The following is a 20,231-nucleotide window of genomic DNA, read 5'->3' as shown; positions in this document are numbered from 1 at the left end:
GTTAAATCTTAATGTTAAATCTAAATCTGAATGTTACATCTAAATGCTAAATACAAATATAAATGCTAAATATAATATTAATGTTAAATCTAAATGCTAAATATAAATATTAGTGTTAAATCTTAATGTTAAATATAAATCTGAATGTTAAATATAAATGCTAAATATAAATGTTAAAGCTTAATGTTAAATCTAAATCTCAATGTTAAATATAAATGTTAAATATAAATATTAATGTAACATCTAAATGCTAAATCTAAATGTTAAATATAAATATAAATGTTAAATCTTAATGTTAAATCTAAATCTGAATGTTAAATATAAATGCTAAATATAAATGTTAAAGCTTAATGTTAAATCTAAATCTCAATGTTGAATATAAATGTTAAATATAAATATTAATGTAACATCTAAAAGCTAAATATACATGCTAAATATAAATATAAATGTTAAATCTTAATGTTAAATCTAAATCTGAATGTTAAATATAAATGCTAAATATAAAGATAAATGTAAATGTTAAATCAAAATGCTAAATAGAAATATTAAATTTAAATGTTAAATCTAAATGTTAAATGTTAAATATAAATGTTAGATCTAAATCTGAATGTTAAATCTAAATGCTAAATATAAAGCTAAATGTACATTTTAAATCAAAATGCTAAATATTAATATTAAATTTAAATGTTAAATATAAATATAAATGTTAAATGTTACATTTTAGTAACGGTGACCCATACAAATTCACAATGCCGCCTAGCAAATGTACCAAAAGAAAAGCGTCATAAAGCGATACAGATCTCCCAACCATAGTCCGTCAGTACTGACTCCGACGGGTTGCTAGCCGGACTACTCCATAACTGCCTTAAAAATGTTGGAAAGGCAGTTTTGGAGGCCATGAAGATATTTCACAACGCTCAGAGACAATGTTGACCCAGATTAAGGCACGGACAAGCTAAGTTGCTATTGCTTTTTACAAACAGCGTCCCATAGCAGACAGGATACAAAGATACACTTGTAGTTGAAAATAAGGATCTGAAGGGTGCTGGTTTAGCACCGTTGGTAGAGCAGGTGCCCACACAGGGGACTATAGTCCTAGTTGTGCTGGTCGTAGGATTGATTTCAGGTCCTGGCATGTTTGGTGCATTTCTTCCCCCTCTCTCTCCCCAGATTCTCTCTCTCTCTCTTCAGTTATCATACATAAAAGATTAGGGTTCCTAAAAATCATCACCCTGTTCTGAGAACTCCCGTCTAGCTCCCTTGTCACCTCTGTAAAAACACAACCAACATTTTTCCATGTTCTTCTTCCCATGGCCGAGCCTCAACCACAAACAACCCACCAGCTCGACTCCTGCACGCAGCATCCCTCCTGACGGGTAAAATGCTCTCCATCACTTTCACTTGAATTGAGCTGAACCAGACGTTCATGCTGAGTGTTGTATAATGTGATGATGATGCCTGGGTGGCTCTCTTGTGGGTCTGATCCAACATTGGGCTCCCTGAGGGGTTCTTTCTGAGATGTTTTGAAACCATGAAATGAGAGACAACTGCCAAACAAGTCAGGGGGAATTCGATACTGCGTACATGCTTGTTAAAGAACCGACTGCCAAAGACTTTCACTGTTATTATCTTTACCCTTAATGTTTGAATTCACCTGAGTAATGTTGCTTAATCACATACCATGAAGGTCTCATGATGTTTCTTTTCATTTTACAATTACAAAGACAAGAAATATAAAAAAATTGTATAGTCCTGCTATAAATGATACAATTTTATTATGTTCCAATAATGCCCCTGAATAAAACTCTGGCTTTTTTTAAGATAAAAAATAATCTGTGGTCACATTTTCAAACTACTACATGATTGTGTTAAAATGGTAAAAAATTAAAGCTCCTGTGGGGAACTTTCTGTTTCCGTTAGTTTTGGCGCCCCCTGTGGACAAAATGTACATCAACTTATCTTGTCCCACATGTGAAAGTCATATTTCTTGATAAAAAATCTCTCCTTCTGTTCCCTATTAATAGCCAAATGTGTCACTTAATGTGAGCCTTGACATTGGAAAAACGTAAACAAAGTGCTGTGTCTGCCACCTACCCCCTCACGGCAGTTACAGGCATTAAAAAAATCTGGATATTGAAATGGCACCTTTTTGCTAATGGTCTAGATAGCTGTCATATGCAGTAACAAGGCATCCCTGTTCATTTCAGTCTGTTTCATAACCAGTTAAAAAACTCCTCACAGGAGCTTTAAACAAAAAGTTTAGGTGCCAAAAGATATAAGTTAAGATATTCCTTTATTTGTCCCACAACGGGGAAATTTAAAGTGTTACAGCAGCAGAGTAGATAAAATAACAGTATAAAATAAAGAGCCTATAAATAGTAATTGTTAAAAATGTATTAGCAATTAAAATTAAAGAAGTATATTGTTGCACATGAAGAGCTTGTAAAATTAAAGCTACTGTGAGGAGTTTTTAGGCAGTTATGAAACAGACTGACATTAATATTGATGCTTCTGTATGACCTAGAAAAGTAAACCAGACCATCAGGGACAAGGTTGATTTTTTCTATAGAGGTATCTTTAATGTCAAAGACCACTGGCGGGGGGTAGGTGTCAGCTACAACTCCAATCTACCAAAACAGCCTTTTTCATTTTTTTTTAAATTTCCATGGCAAAGATTTCCGACAAGAGATTTGAATGCAAAGGTTAAAATCATCAGAGAGGAGGTACCCCTTTTGTCCACCGGGGGCGCTAAACTTGACACAAACCATAAGCTCCTCACAGGAGCTTTAAATGTGTGACACCAAGCTTATATTTTAACATAGTATACCTAAACTAGCTTGTTTCCTGTATGTTGATTTTCTGTATATCATTTTTATCGGCTTGTTGTGTTTAGCCTTGACTTTTTAAGCTGCCATACTAGTGAACACAATTTTTTCCCTTTATTCACTCAAGTTGACACTCAAACACACTCTTGAATATTTAGATATCAGATAATTCTGGGAAATCTGTGTCATCATCTTTGGTCCCCTTGGTCTCAAGTCCTGTGCTGGTCTCTTGTATTGCTTCCAGTCCTTTCTTATCTGGTGGTGTTTTGGTTATTTTGCTTTTGCCTGTATGTTAAAGCACTTTGTAAACCCTTGTTTTGAAAGGTTGTAAATAAATAAAGGTACTATCATGTAGTTATTGTCAAGAACAAAACAGGATAACATCCCTCTGATACGTATAAATCCAAACCTGCTTAAGGCCTGTTTAAACCTGATGACAGCTCAAGGACCAGCGCTGAAACCTGCTGATATATTTACAGGGTCGAGCTCCTCACCGTGCCAGGAACAACACAACACTGCCCTCTACCTACTGATGGAGGAACTTCAGTCATGTGTTGGAGGCTTGCTCTCCCTCAAAGTACCAGATAGATTTAAAACTGACATTAATTATGTGAGCTGGTGATTATTACAGTCTTTAAAAAATGCACTAGTTTAACCTGGTTATGTTCATAGACAAAAATGCAAGATTGTTTTCAGCTAAAAGCTCAGGACAACTCTTTGTGACTACTGTGAACAATGTATTAGAATGTAGATTATTACAGGTATACACAGATGGTCGTCCTCACACTCTCAAAAAGGCATATCCTGGAATATCAGGAATTACTGTCTGGCTTTTGTGAGTTAGCCAATAAAAATGTTACTACATGTACTCTTACTTTTACCGTAGAGCCTTTCCTGATTTTATTTTAATCCTTTAGAGTTTTTTTAGGGGAATTTTATGTCTTTTAAAATATGTTTTATTTCTTTATCTTGACATGTTGTTTTTATGAACTGCCTCTTTTATTTTGCTGCACATGTGAAGCACATTGTAACTTGGTTCTTGAAAAGTGCTCTACAAATAAAATTATTATCAATATTATTACTATCATTACTTTTGTATGAGACCTATATACCCTAATAAAAAACGTCTGGTAAATTTGGGAAGGTTTTATAGAGAATAAACTATTTTAAACACAAACTCAAGACCTATCTTTTAGTCTTGCTATTAACTGAGTTTCATTCATTCATATAACAGTTTTATTTATTTATTTATTTATTTATGTCTTTATTTATTTTATTTTTTTAAGTATAGCATTTTATTTTCATTTAATGGTTTAACATTTTAGTGTTTCATTATCTTAGAAATGTATTTTATCTTGGTGATTTTAATTTCCTGTGTTGAGTTTTAGCATCTTATTTTACCTCCAGTGTTTCCTCATCAACATATCATGAGAGTGTTTCCTCAGTTTCAGCAAATTCTTTTTATTTTTTATTTTATTTTATTTTATTGTTATTATTATTATTGTTGCATATATTGTGTTCTTAACCTTAGGATTGTGGGATGGGTTTAGGGTTGGGATTAGGATGGGGGGGGGGGTCTTTTTTTATATCTTTTTCTTAATTTATTCTATTTTAAGTTGTTTTTATATACAGCACTTAGTGTTACAATGTCATTGTATGAAAAGCGCTTTATAAATAAAGTCTGATTGATTGATAATCTGGTGGTTGATATCATGCCTGATTGAAGTGGGTACTGCAGGATCACTGCTCCCCTCGTCCATTACTGAAATCCACCTGCTGAAACTGTTTCCTTAAAGCACGAGCCCGTCCATCCCTCTGAGTCCTCACTGGCTGTTCTGCAAGGAAACGTGCTGAAACCATTTACACAGCGCACCCTCTTTTTTTTTTCCTTCTTCTTCTAAAACTCAGAATCCATGGTGAAGCTGCAACCCTGTCCAAAAACAGGACATAAAAATGCACACCCGTTGTGTCACAATGGCTTCAACATGTTCACTTAATTAAATTTAATAGCTATTGTTCTGAAAAGTTTGGATTTGGATAAATTTATATTGAATCACCTTGAAGAAAATTCAGTAATATTTGACCCTTTGGCAGGAACAAGTGGACCTCTTTCAGTGAACTCTTCATTTTAATGAAAGAAAAAAGTTTGTAAAAGTTTGTGGGACACTGGGGACATGTGTCCTGTCCAGCGCTTTGAGTTGTTCTTGCCAGGTTATTTTACAAGCCTGTGTGAAGACAGATCTGACAGCAGAAAGCAGGGGAGAGAGAGCATGGGAGAGTATTAGAGAGAGAGAGATGATGGAGCGCCTTAACATGTGCCAGAGAGAAAAGGAGTTCTCCTGGAGGCCAGAGCTGCGTGTAGCTCAACCTGAGCCAGAAAAAAGGCTCCGCGGTGACCTCTCTGCTCCCCACAGGGAGCGAGAGTGATGGCTGGATGTCAAGAAGACAGAACAAAAAAAAAGTGTAGTAAAACTTCAGACTTCTTCTCCAACTCCTGCAGGTCAGGTGCACAGAGGAGCCGGGGGTTTGCAGATTCATAGGTTGAGTCTGAATTGTGCAGACGCTTCCTCTTCTGCCAAACTCCCGTTGACATGCGGGTCCATGCCAACAGAAACATTTAAGGGTTCCTTGAACTGACCCCATGAAGGGTGACCCATGAACAATTCCCCCGGAAAACATTTCAAACAAAGCAGAGACCGAAGGGATAAAGGGAAGCATCTGACAGATCTCTGCAGCCAGATGTAATGAGCCTTGTTGTGGATCTCTGTCTCTCAGTCTGCAGCTGGATCAGCTGGAAACTTTATCTGACTGTGATTGAAATTGGCATAACAATCCAGCATCTCTACTTGATACACTCCTCTGCTTGAATGGAGCTTGGAGGGCTCTGGGTGGACAGTGATTTCAGCTTGTGATAGGAATGATTGATAAATGACACTGCATAAAATATAGTTTGCATTGCAGGGAATTTACCTTCATTAAAGACAAAACTTTAATCAACAGTTGGGGACACAAAATTCTTGATCTTGCTTACAGTGAGCGTGATTTAAAGCTGGGGTTGGTAATCAGATTTAGATACACTTTTTGTCATACTGGTTAAAATGATCTTTATGTCCTGATGGCAATCAATACATGATGTGTTCCTAAAAAAGAGTGAATAAAAGCTGCTATCTACAGCCAGAGTAAACCTGGGAAAACACTAACCAATCACCGTTTTTTGGCTCCTCAAATTTTAAACCAATCAAATCCCGTCCAGCCGTTCAGCCCTCATCCTGCGCGTACATTTCCCCGGCGTGCACTCCTCCGAGTCCCCGTCTCCTGACTCTACTTCCCCTGACTCTATTTACTGCCCCTCTCGCCCGTCATCGGGCCTGTCCCCTCTGACCTAATGAGGTGCTTTGCTCAGGACTGTAGTCCGGATCAGAGTCTAAAAAGCTCTCACCAACAAGCAGAATAATTAATGACGTTCAGTAAGTCTGTCCGGACGCTGTAGTGATGACGAGCCGATTCGTGAACACGTTGAGCTCCAATAACCGATCACTGTCGGCCGTGATCACGCCAACCAACAAAGCAACAATCAATGTTTGAATGAATGAAGAACTTCTCTTGTCTCTCCTCTCTCCCACTCGCACACTCTACACCTCTCCTGATGCCTTCACTGACTGTCAACACTGTAGGAATTAAGAACATCTACACTGAACACGTTTAACACGAGCTGTTACAGTTATAACTTTTTTCCTGATATCGTGTCACCAGTACAACTGGATAATGCTAGCATGACAGTTGTGAGTGCTAACAGCAGCCATGTTTGTTTGTGTTTTTAACTTTCACTATGATAATGTTTTGGTGAGGACCGGTTTTGAATCAGTCACGATCATATGGTCGAGAATCAGCGGCGCTCGTGCATGTGAGCGGGGGGGCGTCGTTTTCGAGGAGCTCTGAGGGAGGAGGGGAGGGGTTAGACGGAGTCATGAGGAAAAGTTACATTCAAATTCATGCTGGTTTTCCGAGACTACCAACCCTAGCTTTAACTATCATCCTACTGGAGGCATGAATACTGTGCGTACTACAAACGCACAGTTTTCGTATAAATAGTGGAACGTTCAAGTTCTTGGAGACGTTTACTAGGGGTGGGAATTGATAAGATTTTATCAATGTCAATGTCATTGTTGATTCTGCTTATCAATCCAATTCCTTATCAATTCTCCTAACGATTCCTGAGTAATTTTTTGAAGAGAAAAAAGTAGTTCTAAACAGTCTTCCGCACCAAAATGAACCATTTAGTTTTTCCAAAATTATGTCTGCACAAGACTGAACATGAACATATTCAACTTGAACATACTGAACAATAGGTTGACCTCATTTTCGGCCGCATGAGTCCAGGTGTGGCCCCTTGAACCTTTTTTGTTTACTTAACCAAATAAATTATTTTCAGGCCAACAATTTAAAGGTGACATATCACGCTTTTTTCATCAATATATATTGGTCTAAGAGGTCCCCAAAACATGTCTTTAAAGTTTATGATCAAAAAAACACTTTGAAATCAGATTTTGGTCTGCCTGAAGAACCCTCTTCTTCAGTCCTCCTCAGAACACTCTGTTTTCTCTCTGACCACGCCCCCTCAGGAAGTGGATGTGCCTCGGCTGTCCAGCACGTTGATCTAATGTTTACATGTTGGCTGAATATACACGGCTGCTCAGAGATCACGTTACTTCAACCCTCTGAATCTGATCCAGAATCTGATCCTGACGGAGAGGCGCCTGTAGCAGGACCTTTCTGAAGGAGTGGTCACAGATTTAGTGTTTCTTGTTGTTTTATTTATCAGTATGTCGACGTGTGTCTTGGTACACAGCTACAGCTATGAACATGTAGCTATGTGGCTATGCTAACTAGCACTAGCACTTATCCATGACAAATAAAAATCATCCACTAGATCTTCAAATCTGCAGACGTGGGGAGTAAAACCGACCTTTGCCAGAAAGGCAGCGGGACCTTTTCTGAAGGATTGGTCACAGATTTAGTGTTTCTTGTTGTTTTATTTGTCAGTATGTCGACGTGTGTCTTGGTACACAGCTACAGCTACAGCTACGACATGTAGCTATGTAGCTATGCTAACTAGCGCTAGCACTTATCCATGACAAATAAAAATCATCCACTAGATCTTCAAATCTGCAGACGTGGGGAGTAAAACCAACCTTTGTGTTTATTAAGACAGCCTACAACTAGCATGCCTCCCTCCTATGCTCCTTGTTAGCACACATTTGTGCAGGGAATGAAAAATGGAGGAGGGGTTGAGTTGTATTTTATACAGTCTATGGGCTGAACAAGCTCCGAGCTCTGACTCCGTGACAGACCGGATATTGTTGTTACGGAACAAAAACACGGAAGTCTGAAACGGCTCGTTTCACACACATTTACAGAAAGGTGGAGAAATCAGAACAGGGGCAGAATGGATTTTTTTCATTCTCGGGGGGTTTGTAGACAGGGACACATATTTCAGGTAAAGAACCATTAAAAAGTCAATTTTGCATGATATGTCACCTTTAAGTTTTCATTTTTACAGTGTAGAAGGAGCTGGAAATATTAGCCTCTTTGGGTCACTGGTATGCTAATGTTTCTGGAATCAGAGTTGTTTACATGGACAGAGAATGGTAGGTGAAGCAGAGTTTCAATCAATCAATCAATCAATATTTATTTATACAGCGCCAAATCACAACAAACGTTATCTGAAGACTCAAAAACAGAGCAGGTCTAGACGTTATATTATTGTTATTATTGTTATATTATTACCAAAGACCCAACATCAAGACCAGATCAGATCCAGTCCCATCTTACAGACAGGACTCAGTCTGATCTAATCTTAATCCACCATGAGCAGAGCACTTTGCAGCATTCAGCAAGTTACAGTGGCAAGGACAAACTTCCTTTAACAGGCAGAAACCTCCAGCAGGACCAGACTCATGTTAGACACACATCTGCTGAGACTGAGTTGGGGTTGGAAAGAGGGATAGGGGGAGATGAAGAGAGAGAGAGATGATAGTGGTGAGATGGTAGTAGTAGTTGTAGCAGCTGGAGTCTGGCACTTCCACAGCAGCAGCAACCTACGAGACAAGGGAGCTCAGGGACTCAAGAAAGGTCTATAGTTAGTAACTTTAATGGGACAGGATAAGATCCAGTCCCATCTTACAGACAGGACTCAGTCTGATCTCATCTTAATCCACCATGAGCAGAGCACTTTGCAGCATTTAGCAAGTTACAGTGGCAAGGACAAACTTCCTTTAACAGGCAGAAACCTCCAGCAGGTTTTCACTGTTTATGTTGAGACTCTTAAAGACTATCCTCTGTCTCTTAGATGTCTCTCAGGTGTAAGTAGACACGAGGAGCTGGACGTCCTGTGTTTGGCCAAAGGTTTGTCGGTACAAATCACACAGGATGAGCTCTGACGTGATGAACCGGACTGTGTGAAGATGAAGTCATGTTATCACTTCTTATTATCATTCCATCTTTCTTAGTCTTGGCACATCTGTTGGGCAGGTGTTGGCACATTTAAGTCTTTTATCAGTGCAGCTGCTGGTTTTTACTGGGATCTTTATTTCTTTGTCAGTATATTGACCATGAAATGTTGGCTAAATATTGGCCTAAACTCAAAGTCCACATTTTAATGATTTAACTTGGTGGTTACAGATAAATTGTGAGCATGTACGTTTACTTTCTCTACAAAAGATGTCCCAAGGATACATGTGGAGCTGATTCATAGCAGAGGATTCAGATGTGTAGTATTTCTTATGCTGAGTGGTATATTTCCTGAAGTCTGCCTTTATATTTTTGGTTCTTTTTGTCACTTTTTATTTGACGTTCATGTTTCAAACAGTGCAGATTTACTCACATATCTTTAAAGGAGGTGTAAATTGTTTCTATCGGTATACACTAGAGCAGGCATGTCCAAAGTACGGCCCGGGGGCCAATCGCGGCCCAAGGTCCATTTATTTATGGCCCCAAGCTTCCATCTTAAATTGTGTTATTTATAGCACAGAAATTAATCACTTTCTGAATCATCTGTACATTTTCAGTTTCTTTCAAGCGCACAAACAAAACTAAAGTCAATCCAGAAACGTTTAAAAAAGCTTCATATGGACAACCTGTCTAAAGACAAAGCTCTGGGAATTCTGCAAGAAGGCAATAAAGAAGAAACACAAGAACTCTTAAAGTTTAAAGGTTTTCAAATTCATGTTTTTATCATGATGTGAGAATGTTCTTGAAGAACACAAAAAGTTCAGAAGACACAAAAGAGGACACAAGACAAGATCAAAATTATGAATTTGTACAGAAAGGGTAAAATTTGATACATAAAATATGTTCAGAACTCAGGAAAATAATGATTTTGTTCTTAAAATGTTGTCTGCTGGTCAGACAAGTCTTAAAAACAACATGAAAAGAAGTGTGATGAAATCCACATCGTGATCCTGCCATAGAATTATTCATTTTTTTTCCCACATTGCCCGACCTTAATAAAAAAAAATTTCCTCCAGAAGAAGATAACATTTGCTAATGTTTTCGGCCGATTTCTGTGAAAAAATACGTGATCAGCGTTTGCCGATCAATGCCTTTCATTGCCGATCACAAAAAAACATCACCTGTAGCTCATACTTTGCAGCCTGCAGCCTGAAGAGGACCTGTGTGTAGTGTGCCCCCTCCCCCTTTCCTTCACACTGCGCAGGCGTGCAGCGGCAAACCACAACAAACATGTCTGGTGTGGAACTTTTACACAGTCTGTGAAAGTGTAAAGTTTGCATCCTGCAACACGTGACGAAAAAATACCTTGCAGGGATAGCACGTTGAAAAAAGCTTCAACACAACCAATTTAATAAGACATTTAAAGAGCAAACACTTGGCGGAGTATGGTGAGTTTTTGAGGCTCACGGCAGTGAATGAAAAGAAGACAGCCGGAGCAGCATCAGTCAGACGGCAGCTAACACAGCCCACGGTGGCAACACTCGCCTGTATGAGCGTGACAGTCAGAAGGCTAAGCAACTAACCCGAAAAATAATTGAATTAATCGGGCTATATGAACCTTTCTCAGTGGTGGAAGACACCGGGTTCCGCCGACAGCTCTCTCACTTGGAGTCCCGCTACGTGCCACCGGGACGTAAATAATTCACAGACGTAGCGCTGCTAGAGCTCCACCAGGCAGCGTACTCTCACATCGAACGTCTCCCTAAAGAAGGAATCCCATTCTCTGTAAGTTTCACGAGTTTCAAACATGGCATATTCTGAAAGACAAACTTGTGAGATATATTGTCTTTTATTTATTGGACTTTCTGCACTATTTAGCCTGTCGAGAGCCTTAATGTTTCCAATCTGTTAAAGATTAGGTTACTGATAGCAGGTACATTTAAGTGTCTTTAAAGTTGTCTTTTTGACTGAATAGTTGCTGCATTGTGCCTGCAAGGTTTTTGTATTTTTTCTCTTGAAGAAGTTTGTAAAAAGACGTTTTTTTTCTAAATTAAGGTGATTTTATGGTTCCTTTTTTTCCCAGTTCATGTAGCACTCACCATAACTAAATTGAAAAATGTACAGAAAATCCATGTGATCGGCACTCATGGCTGATCGGTATAGGAATCGGCAGCATAAAACCTGATCGGAGCATCCCTAACAGAAAGGGTAAAATTTGATACATAAAAAATGTTTAGAACTCGGGAAAATAATGATTTTGTTCTTAAAATGTTGTCTGCTGGTCAGAAAAGTCTTAGAAAGGTACTTTATTGATCCCCAGGGGGGAAATTCAATTTTTTCACTCATGCTATTTTTGGACATGCTACACATACAGTCTTTTTGGTATATACATACAAATGCACACACACATGCAGTGAACATGCTTAGGGAGAGATGTCAGAGTGAGGATACTGCCGTCAACCAGCGCACCCAGAGCAGTTGGGGGTTCGGTGCCTTGCTCAAGGGCACCTCGGCAGTGCCCAGGTAGGTGAACCAGCACCTCTCCAGCCACCAGTCCACTTGCCAAACTTCCTTCATACTGGGACTTGAACCGGCGACCCTTCGGTTCCCAAGCAAAGTCCCTATGGACTGAGCTACACAACATGAAAAGAGGTGTGATGAAATCCACATCGTGATCCTGCCATAGAATTTTTATTTTTTTTTCCCCACATTGCCCGACCCTAATAAAAAACATTTTCCTCCAGAAGAAGATAACGTTTGCTGATGTTTTCATGGCTTGTGGAGAACTGAGGACTTCCTAGTTACTGATTTATTGAGGAAAAAATGTAAAATAATTGTTGTTAAATAGAGTTCATATATAACTTTTATGATTCCTAAGTCTCAGGAGGAGCCACTGGCCCTTAGGTGTTCTGACAACATCAAATGTGGCCCTCTTTGAAAAAAGTTTGGACACCACTGCACTAGAGGCTACAGTGACAAACCATGACTCAGCGGTCACATCTTCAAGGTCACATGATGCTCGTAGAGGTCGCTCTGTTATGATTTTCCTCGTCTCCCCCCGTGTGGTTTTGACCCAGATTACGCCACCCATGCATTGCTCTCTCTCTCTCTCTCTCTCTCTCTCCCACATCTGCCTCTAATAGACGGCAAACCCACCGAGGCCGTGACCGCTCATTATTCATACGCCGGTAACATTCGTGCTTTACACCAGTCGTGTTACGTCATATTTGTTTATGCTGTTTGACAACGAGCCCCCGCCGGCTGAGAGGACCACGTTGTGAAACACTTGTCTAGATTTATTTCCTTAAAGCGGGCTCCCTCCTGAGCTGAGTTCTGATTTGCAGAGAGTGATGCCGAGGGTGATTCTGTTGGAGCGATGTCGTTTGTTTTGGAGTTTGTTGTGCTGAGGGGCAACGGAGTTTTACAGCTTCTTGTCAGTGCAGGTTTTTCATTATGGAGGAGAGAGGGATTTTGGTGGTTGTATTCCCTGCGACCACAAGTGGGAGCTGTGTGACTGCAGACTCGAGCTCAGGCGTCTAACCCTGAACCACTTTCACTCCTACCCACAGAGAAAACACACAGAGGACATTTTCAGCCTTAATCAAGCTCATCAATCATGAGTTTCCACAGACGTCAAAAACAACTAAGAGTCTGTTCAGAGTCTAGTCATGTTGAAGACCCAGAATGAATATATTTCACTGAAATTAGCTCCACAGGTGCCTCTTGGACTCTGAAAATCCCTTGAATTTAAAGAAGACTTCTGTGGGCCTTTCTCACATCACACACTGATGGATTGTTGTAGCTCTTGGACAAGAAGAGGCTTGACAATCTAGAGTACGTTCTGCGCTGTGGCCCGGTCAGGCTCGTACAGGACCGTCTCCAGAGCAAACTTGGACGTGTGTTTGGATATCTTTCACACAAGCTCCGGTCTGTTTCAGCACTCGGGGAACCTCTGCGCTCCTCGCTGGAGGACCATTTAACATCCGACTCAATAAACAGGAGTCACTGGTGTGTTTGCACGTGTGTGCACAAGTGCATACGTAATCGAGGAGTGGGAAGTGTGCGTTATGTGTGTGTCTGACAGCTTTGTGCACTTGTGTTTCAGACGAGGGGGGTGGGGGGGGGGACGCACAGTTCAAGCCCTGCAGCACATCTTGTTTGGTTGAGCATCACAGCGTTTCTGTTGCTGCTGTCTCGACTCTTCCTCCTCCTCCCCGTTGCTCATCACTCAGCCGCAGCTACCAGGGGAGACATAAAAGTGACTGAGACACCAACACCCACATGCACACACGCAAACACACAAAACAAAACAGGATGTGGATCGTAAATGACAGCTCCTCCGGCTACATAAGCGTCCTCTCTGACTCTCTGAGGCTCTGGAGCTGAATGAGGAGAAACTAAACGACTGTCAATGATCCGGTCTTTGGATGTCACAGATTTAGCTCAGTCTTGGCTCTGATATAATTAAGTCAAGGAGATTATGCATGCATAATCTGAGGAGGAGGAGGGATGTCTGGGTCGATTTGCTTAGACTGCTGTTGCTGTGACCCGACCCCGGATGAGCGGAAGAAAAGGGATGGATGGAAAAATACTCAAAATCTGAAGGATAAATTTGAAATGTCTAATATGATGCCAAAATGTTGAAACTAGGGATGTACATTTCAAATTTCATAATCGATCTTTGGAAATGTTAACCATCAACTATCGATTAATTATTTAAAAAAGGGTAAACATTTTCCATCGAAAACAATGCCAAATGCGTTTTTTCCCCTAAATCAAATTTTCCTTCATGACACAGTCTATATAACTGACAGTATTGAATAGATATGGATCGTATTGAGGTGTTCAAAATTTTAAACACGCTGAATATCAACGTGTGTAGCAGGCTCATAATCTCCACACAGTCATAAAAGTGAAGCCTCAGACTTCAACAAGGGAACTGAACAGAAACATGTTTCAGACTCACAGAGTCCAGTTTTCTGTCTACTCGTTCTTATTGAGAAAAATAAGCATGTGAACGCGGTCAGGTGTCAGCTGGGAGCGCAACCAGGTCATAATCAGTCTGGAGGCGGAGAAAAAAAAGCGCTCGTGGAGACCTGTCACTCAGCTGCAGCCACAGACTGTAAATAAAAATGGACAGCGTTGCTCCGCCTCTTCCCGTTGTACGGTTCTGAAGCCAAAAAATCCCTCTCCTGGGCGCCGCCATTGTGCAGCCAGAGCCTGTGAAGCCTTTGTAATAAGCTCCGCCCTACAGCGTGACGTCACAAGACGCTGTGTGTCCTTTGAAGTTTCACTCTACGGCGGCTGTGAATCAAAGGAAACAGGAAGTAAAACCCCGTTTTTTAAACTCTAATAACTAACGAAAAAGAAACTTTTCAGAAAAAAGAGGCCTTGGACACAAAACAGTCAAATACTAACTACATATCACCACAGCATACGGATGTGAAAAACATTCGTACGACGTGTATTTATTTTTTAAAGTTTGACTGCTTCCCCATTCAAATGAATGGGGGAGACAGATTTTTTGACCTATACTGCAGCCAGCCACTAGGGGGCAGACACTCTGCTGAAAGCTTCACCTCCAGCCGAGCGAGATGCACCCCTGGCTGCAGCCCCAAGCTGAGCGTCTCCTTCAGTCACATCGAAACATGCTTTAAACTTAAAACACCTCCCTGATAGCTGAATGAAATATGAGACCACATGATGTTTGTTCCACGTGATAGAAAATCAAAACAAAGAAATGTGTTTGAGTAAGTTCTTAATCAATTAACCGATAGTCAATTAATTATTGACATCCTTAGTTGAGACTAAAATTGAGATAATGAAAAAGCCCTTCACCTTAGATTTAAAACTTCTTTCTGCTTTCATTTTTTGCCAAAAAACTGTCCATCCGACGTATATTTTACTTATCACTTTTTTGCAATAAAAAATCTATTTGTAACGTTATTTTTCGGAGATTTTGTGTGCATAATTAGGAATTTGTGTATAGCGGTTTGTGTATGGTATATGTTTCTCTAATTAGATGAGTTGTTATGTTCACTGTTTTTTGCTGCAAATAATCCATCAAATGTATGTTTTTTTCTGAATTTGTGTTGTCTGTTTTTTTGTTGTTTATTTACAATGTTACAATGTTACAATGTCATTTAGCAGACGCTTTTATCCAAAGCGACGTACATACGAGAACAAGAACAACACAAGCAAAGATCTAGACAAGAGGAAACAAGATCAGTAAGAGTAACAAAGTGCTTCATGTCAATTTGGGTGCAGGTACTGCCAAGCAGTGTAAAGGCAATGCACAAAAGTAAATAAGGAACTTTTTTTTTTTTTTTTTTTTCAAAATAAGGAACATCTACAATGAAGCAACCACACCATTTAAGACCTTCCAATATCATCATCAACAATTAACATCACCACAATAATGACCAAAGTACCAAGTGCTGGGTCACTCCAGACCTGAACACAGATTCCCAGAGTAGAGCAGGACAGTGTGAGTCAACTGTAGCTGGAAGACATGATCTGCCACTGGGGACAACAGTGGAGAACAGTCTAGCTAAGTGCATAGTGCTTCCCAAAGAGCTGGGTCTTTAGCTGTCTTTTGAAAGTAGAGAGGGACTTTTTGTTGTTTGTTCTGCTCTGTCTTTTGTTTTGATTTATTTATTGTATTGCCATCATTTGTGTGTCTTTATTTGAATGTTTGTAAAAACAAATACATTTCAAATCATAAAAATAAAAATAAATCGTAAATATTTAAATTGCAGAAACTTTTTCTTGCCTCAAACCTGCAGTCATTTATTGTTCTCCTTTCCTACAAGTCCACTCATTGTGCATCTCAGCTCTGGATACTAAAAGCTTAACAGTTAAGAGAGACGTTGGTGCAACAGTTTGGTACCAGAGTCAGCCTTCCCCTCTCCTCCTCCTCCTCTACCTATTTTCCATGACTTTCCTGCAACATAAACACACCGCTCCACAGGAATGTTATCCCAAACCTGCTCGTTTGCCTTGATTACATTAATATTTTTGTGCTTCAAATTGCCCTTTTCCCCTTCCTATTGCTGTTGTTTATTTTCTTTTTTCCCCTCTTCTTGCTGCACTCCTCCTTTCCCCTCCACTCTCTGCATGCTTTTCTTTCACTATTAGGCCGTACTTAAGGGTGATTAGTCGTCAGGCGGATGCCCTCTATTTCCTGTGTGTGTCGGGGTGTTTAGATTCTTGTCTGTTTATGTAATCGTGCACAGAAAGGGAAGAAGATGTATGAGAGTATGAGTCTGTAAAATATGAGTTATCCTCTATGATATGATTTTGTTGTCCAACGTTCTTCACGTGAACGTTCGTCCTCCTCTGGCGTCTTTACAACCGCCTCCTTTTGAAGTGGAGTCTTTCGGGGTAAAAGCAGTCGTGTGGATGTGGAAACTTGTTGTTCTTGGTTGCTATTTATTGATGTTTGTTGCTTGTCTGAGTCCTCACATCAACAATTATTTTGAGGCTTTGATGTGTTTGTTTGGGTTTGCATTGTTTGGAAGAATCTGGAATTCCTAACCCTCCTTTTTACTCTCTTCTGACCTAATGTTCATAGATGGGGAGAGAGATTTGATGGGAATGATGGAGCATCGTGATCCCAGATAAGACTAAGTAAAGGATATGGTGGTGCTAAATAGATTCCCGTTGCAGAGTTTCTCTGGGGTCAGTTCGGCCGACATGGCATGCTTCATGTGTTTAAGATGATGCATCTGAAACGCATTCAGGCTGGCCTCGTGGCGGTTTTAGAGAGCACTGGACAAATGCTTAAAACACTGGATAGCTGCGTCTCATTAATTCAGGAAAAACAGGACTTTTTCTTCCTGCAGATTTGAGTGGAAATCTTATTGTGAAAGCATCATTCTGTGTCCTCATACTTTCAGTCTGAGTGTTCCCGCTCTGAGCTGATTACCAGAATCCAATCCTAATAAAATCCATCATGGCGTCTGAACCAAGGCCGTCTCAGCTATGCAGCTCTTTTGATGTATATACTTTAGGGAGATTGAACCCAGTTGTTTGGATGTGGAAACTTGTTGTTCTTGGTTGCTATTTATTGATGTTTGTGGCTCGTCTGAGTCCTCTTATCAACAATTATTTTGGGGCTTTGACGTGTTTGTTTGGTTCTTCAGTGTTTGGAGGAATCTGAGATTGGGATCTCTGCTTTTTAATCCTCATATGACCTAATGTTCACGGACGGAGAGACAGAGATACGATGGAAAATGAAATATAAACGGCGCTCACACCCTGTTGTAAACATCTAGGGGTATAAATTTCCTTTTGTTTTTATAGATTTGTTCTTAAATTCTCATTGCAGGACAGGTGCACCTTTCAGTTTAATATACCGTATGCAGGCCAGATCAGTGTGGATTACCTCTATAGAGCTGGGCCTAAATCCATAACCGACAGAATCCCACATGGCTCTGCAGAAAAGCATGGAATACTTCTGAACAGAGAAACAGCCTCCGCTGGCTGTAAAGACATTATGGCCCATTTATGTTTTAGATATTCTGAAGTCGGTTTGACATGCGTCATGATTTCACGAGGCCGTGAATCCCTTTATTGCTATTTGTGTGCATTGAAAAGCCTCGGCTGGCTCGGGGAGGATATTAACAGGTGTTTGTCTGTTTTGTGAATCTGTTGCAGCTGCGTCACGTCACAAGAACACTTCTTTACATTTGGAGTCGGGTCGTAACACCGCAGCTATTCAGCGTCGCTTGAAAACATATGGTGCTCACAGCCTTGACCGATACCTTATATGCTCATGGAAGGTCCTAATTTTCCTCGATGATTATTTATACAGATTCAGGATCAGGACCGTTGCTCTTGGTGAAACAGGACAGTCCATAACTCACCAGGCCTGAGAATCAGATCCGTTTTTCCCCCTACTTATCGCTCTCCCATTGAAACCCGCTTTGATTTATCGTGTTCTGAATTATCCTCTGCTTGTCGGCTTTGTCAAGTGGTTTGAAAGCTCGTCTGCGTTTCTCACTAGCTGGACGAAAACGCAAGGACGGAGCTCATCATAAACAGACGACCAGAACCTTCACCGTAGTCTTGACCTCAGCGAGGACGCACACACGGGGAAGAAAAATAAAATCAAGGATTAATGATGAAGAACTCTGCGGGTCTGGATCCAGGCCTGCGAAGAATATAATGACAACAACTTCTGTCTGTTTGTGAGCTGCTGAGGAGCGAGACTCCTTTTTTTTATATACAGCATGGAGACAGTTGTTTGTGATGGAGGGGCTGGCATTCAATGGAGGGAGACAGAAAAGGGAAGGAGAGAGGAGGGATGAGGGATTAAATGTGTGGTTATTCTGGCAAGCAAGGCCAAGAGAAACTGCTGTAGTGACGATTCTGCACATCTTCCAGTATCTTTTAGAATAGATTTTAAGATGATTTTATTGGTTTTTAAAGCTCTTAATGGTCAATCAATCAATCAATCTTTATTTGTATAGCGCCAAATCACAACAAACGTTATCTCAGGACGCTTTTACAAACATAGGAGGTCTAGACCGCTCTATGTCAAATTATGAACAGAGACCCAACTTCAAGACAGGGTAAGACTCAGTCTGACCCCACCTTAATCCATCATGAGCATTGCACATCGCAGTATTTAGCTAGTTACAGTGGTGAGGAAAAACCTCCTTTTAACAGGCAGAAACCTCAGGCAGAACCAGACTCATGTTAGACAGACATCATGCCTCGACCGAGTTGGGTCTGGAAAGACAGATAGAGGGGAGTAAGAGAGAGAAATGATAGTGATGAGATGGGATCTTTTCCTTAATTTATTCTATTTTAAGTTGTTTTTCTTGTACAGCACTTTGTGTTACAATGTCATTGTATGAAAAGCGCTTTATAAATAAAGTCTGATTGATTGATGATTGATCTGTGTTCACACTGTGTGCAACAACTCTGCATTAATGCATGCACAGACCCGGACAGACACACACACAGCTACAGGATGCTCAAAACTGGATCTCTGTGCATGTGTTCAAAAACTGCTCCATTAAGTAATGAACAGCCTTATACAAACACTTTAATACACATGCCCAAATATTTGGAAAAATGAAGATGGCATCTTTTCAAAACTAACAGTGTTGCACAATAGGTGAGCGATTTCCACCGGGCAGCACAATATTATGCTAAGCCCAGATAAATATCAAAAATAATGTTTGTGAACAATTGTGGAGACACTTGAGACATGTTGAAGATTTAAATCAGATTTCATAGAGAAGTTATTTTAACAATTGAAGCGGTCCTAAACAGTCCTTCCTGAGTCCGTCTGTATTTACACAGCAAACACAATTACTGAGAAAAATGACATTACATGGACGATTACTTTCTCACCCGCTGTGGAGTTATGTTGGAGGGTCGTTTATGGAGCACACATTAATAAACAGAGTGAAGGCTACTTTATAAGATACACAGATCAGTACTATTTTAATATTATCATTATTTTCCCATAATATGTCTTGCCATTGTTTTACTTCTGCTTCTTTCTTGTTTTTCAATCGCTGTAAAGCACTTTGGGTTGCATTTGATTTGTATGAAATGTGCTATATAAATAAAGCCTGATTGATTGATTGATTGATTGATTACACTCTGAGGAGGGGGTTCCCTTATGGTTAATGTCTAGGTCTCCTGCACCTCATGGGGTTTGAGCAAGCGGCAACCTCCGGTCTTAAAATATGTGAGTTAAAGTGTTAAAAACTGCAGTTCATGGAGTGTCCACTAGAGGCTGGCTGCAGAAACCACATACACACCCATTCAAAAAAGACGATATTTACAGGAGAAATAAACATGTTTACGGCATAGACTGGACAAATAATGGACGTAGTATCCGATGTGACGTCACCCATCTGTTTCTGAAGCGCTGTTTTGAGGCTAATCGACGGCGGCAGCCATATTGCTGCCGTCGAGCGATTGTGACATAAAGAG

General features: G+C 40.1%; 1 protein-coding gene across 1 annotated transcript in view; it reads right to left on the bottom strand.

Annotated features, from left to right (window-relative positions):
• meox1 (mesenchyme homeobox 1) overlaps positions 1–20,231 on the bottom strand; it is a 128,357-nt gene that overhangs the window by 35,468 nt on the left and 72,658 nt on the right. The gene's annotated exons all lie outside the window — the stretch shown is intronic.

This window comes from Notolabrus celidotus, chromosome 18 (assembly GCF_009762535.1).
Source record: "Notolabrus celidotus isolate fNotCel1 chromosome 18, fNotCel1.pri, whole genome shotgun sequence".
Lineage (NCBI taxonomy): Eukaryota > Metazoa > Chordata > Actinopteri > Labriformes > Labridae > Notolabrus > Notolabrus celidotus.
The sequence above is the reverse complement of the archived record's forward strand: the minus strand, read 5'-3'. Positions and strand labels throughout refer to the sequence as shown.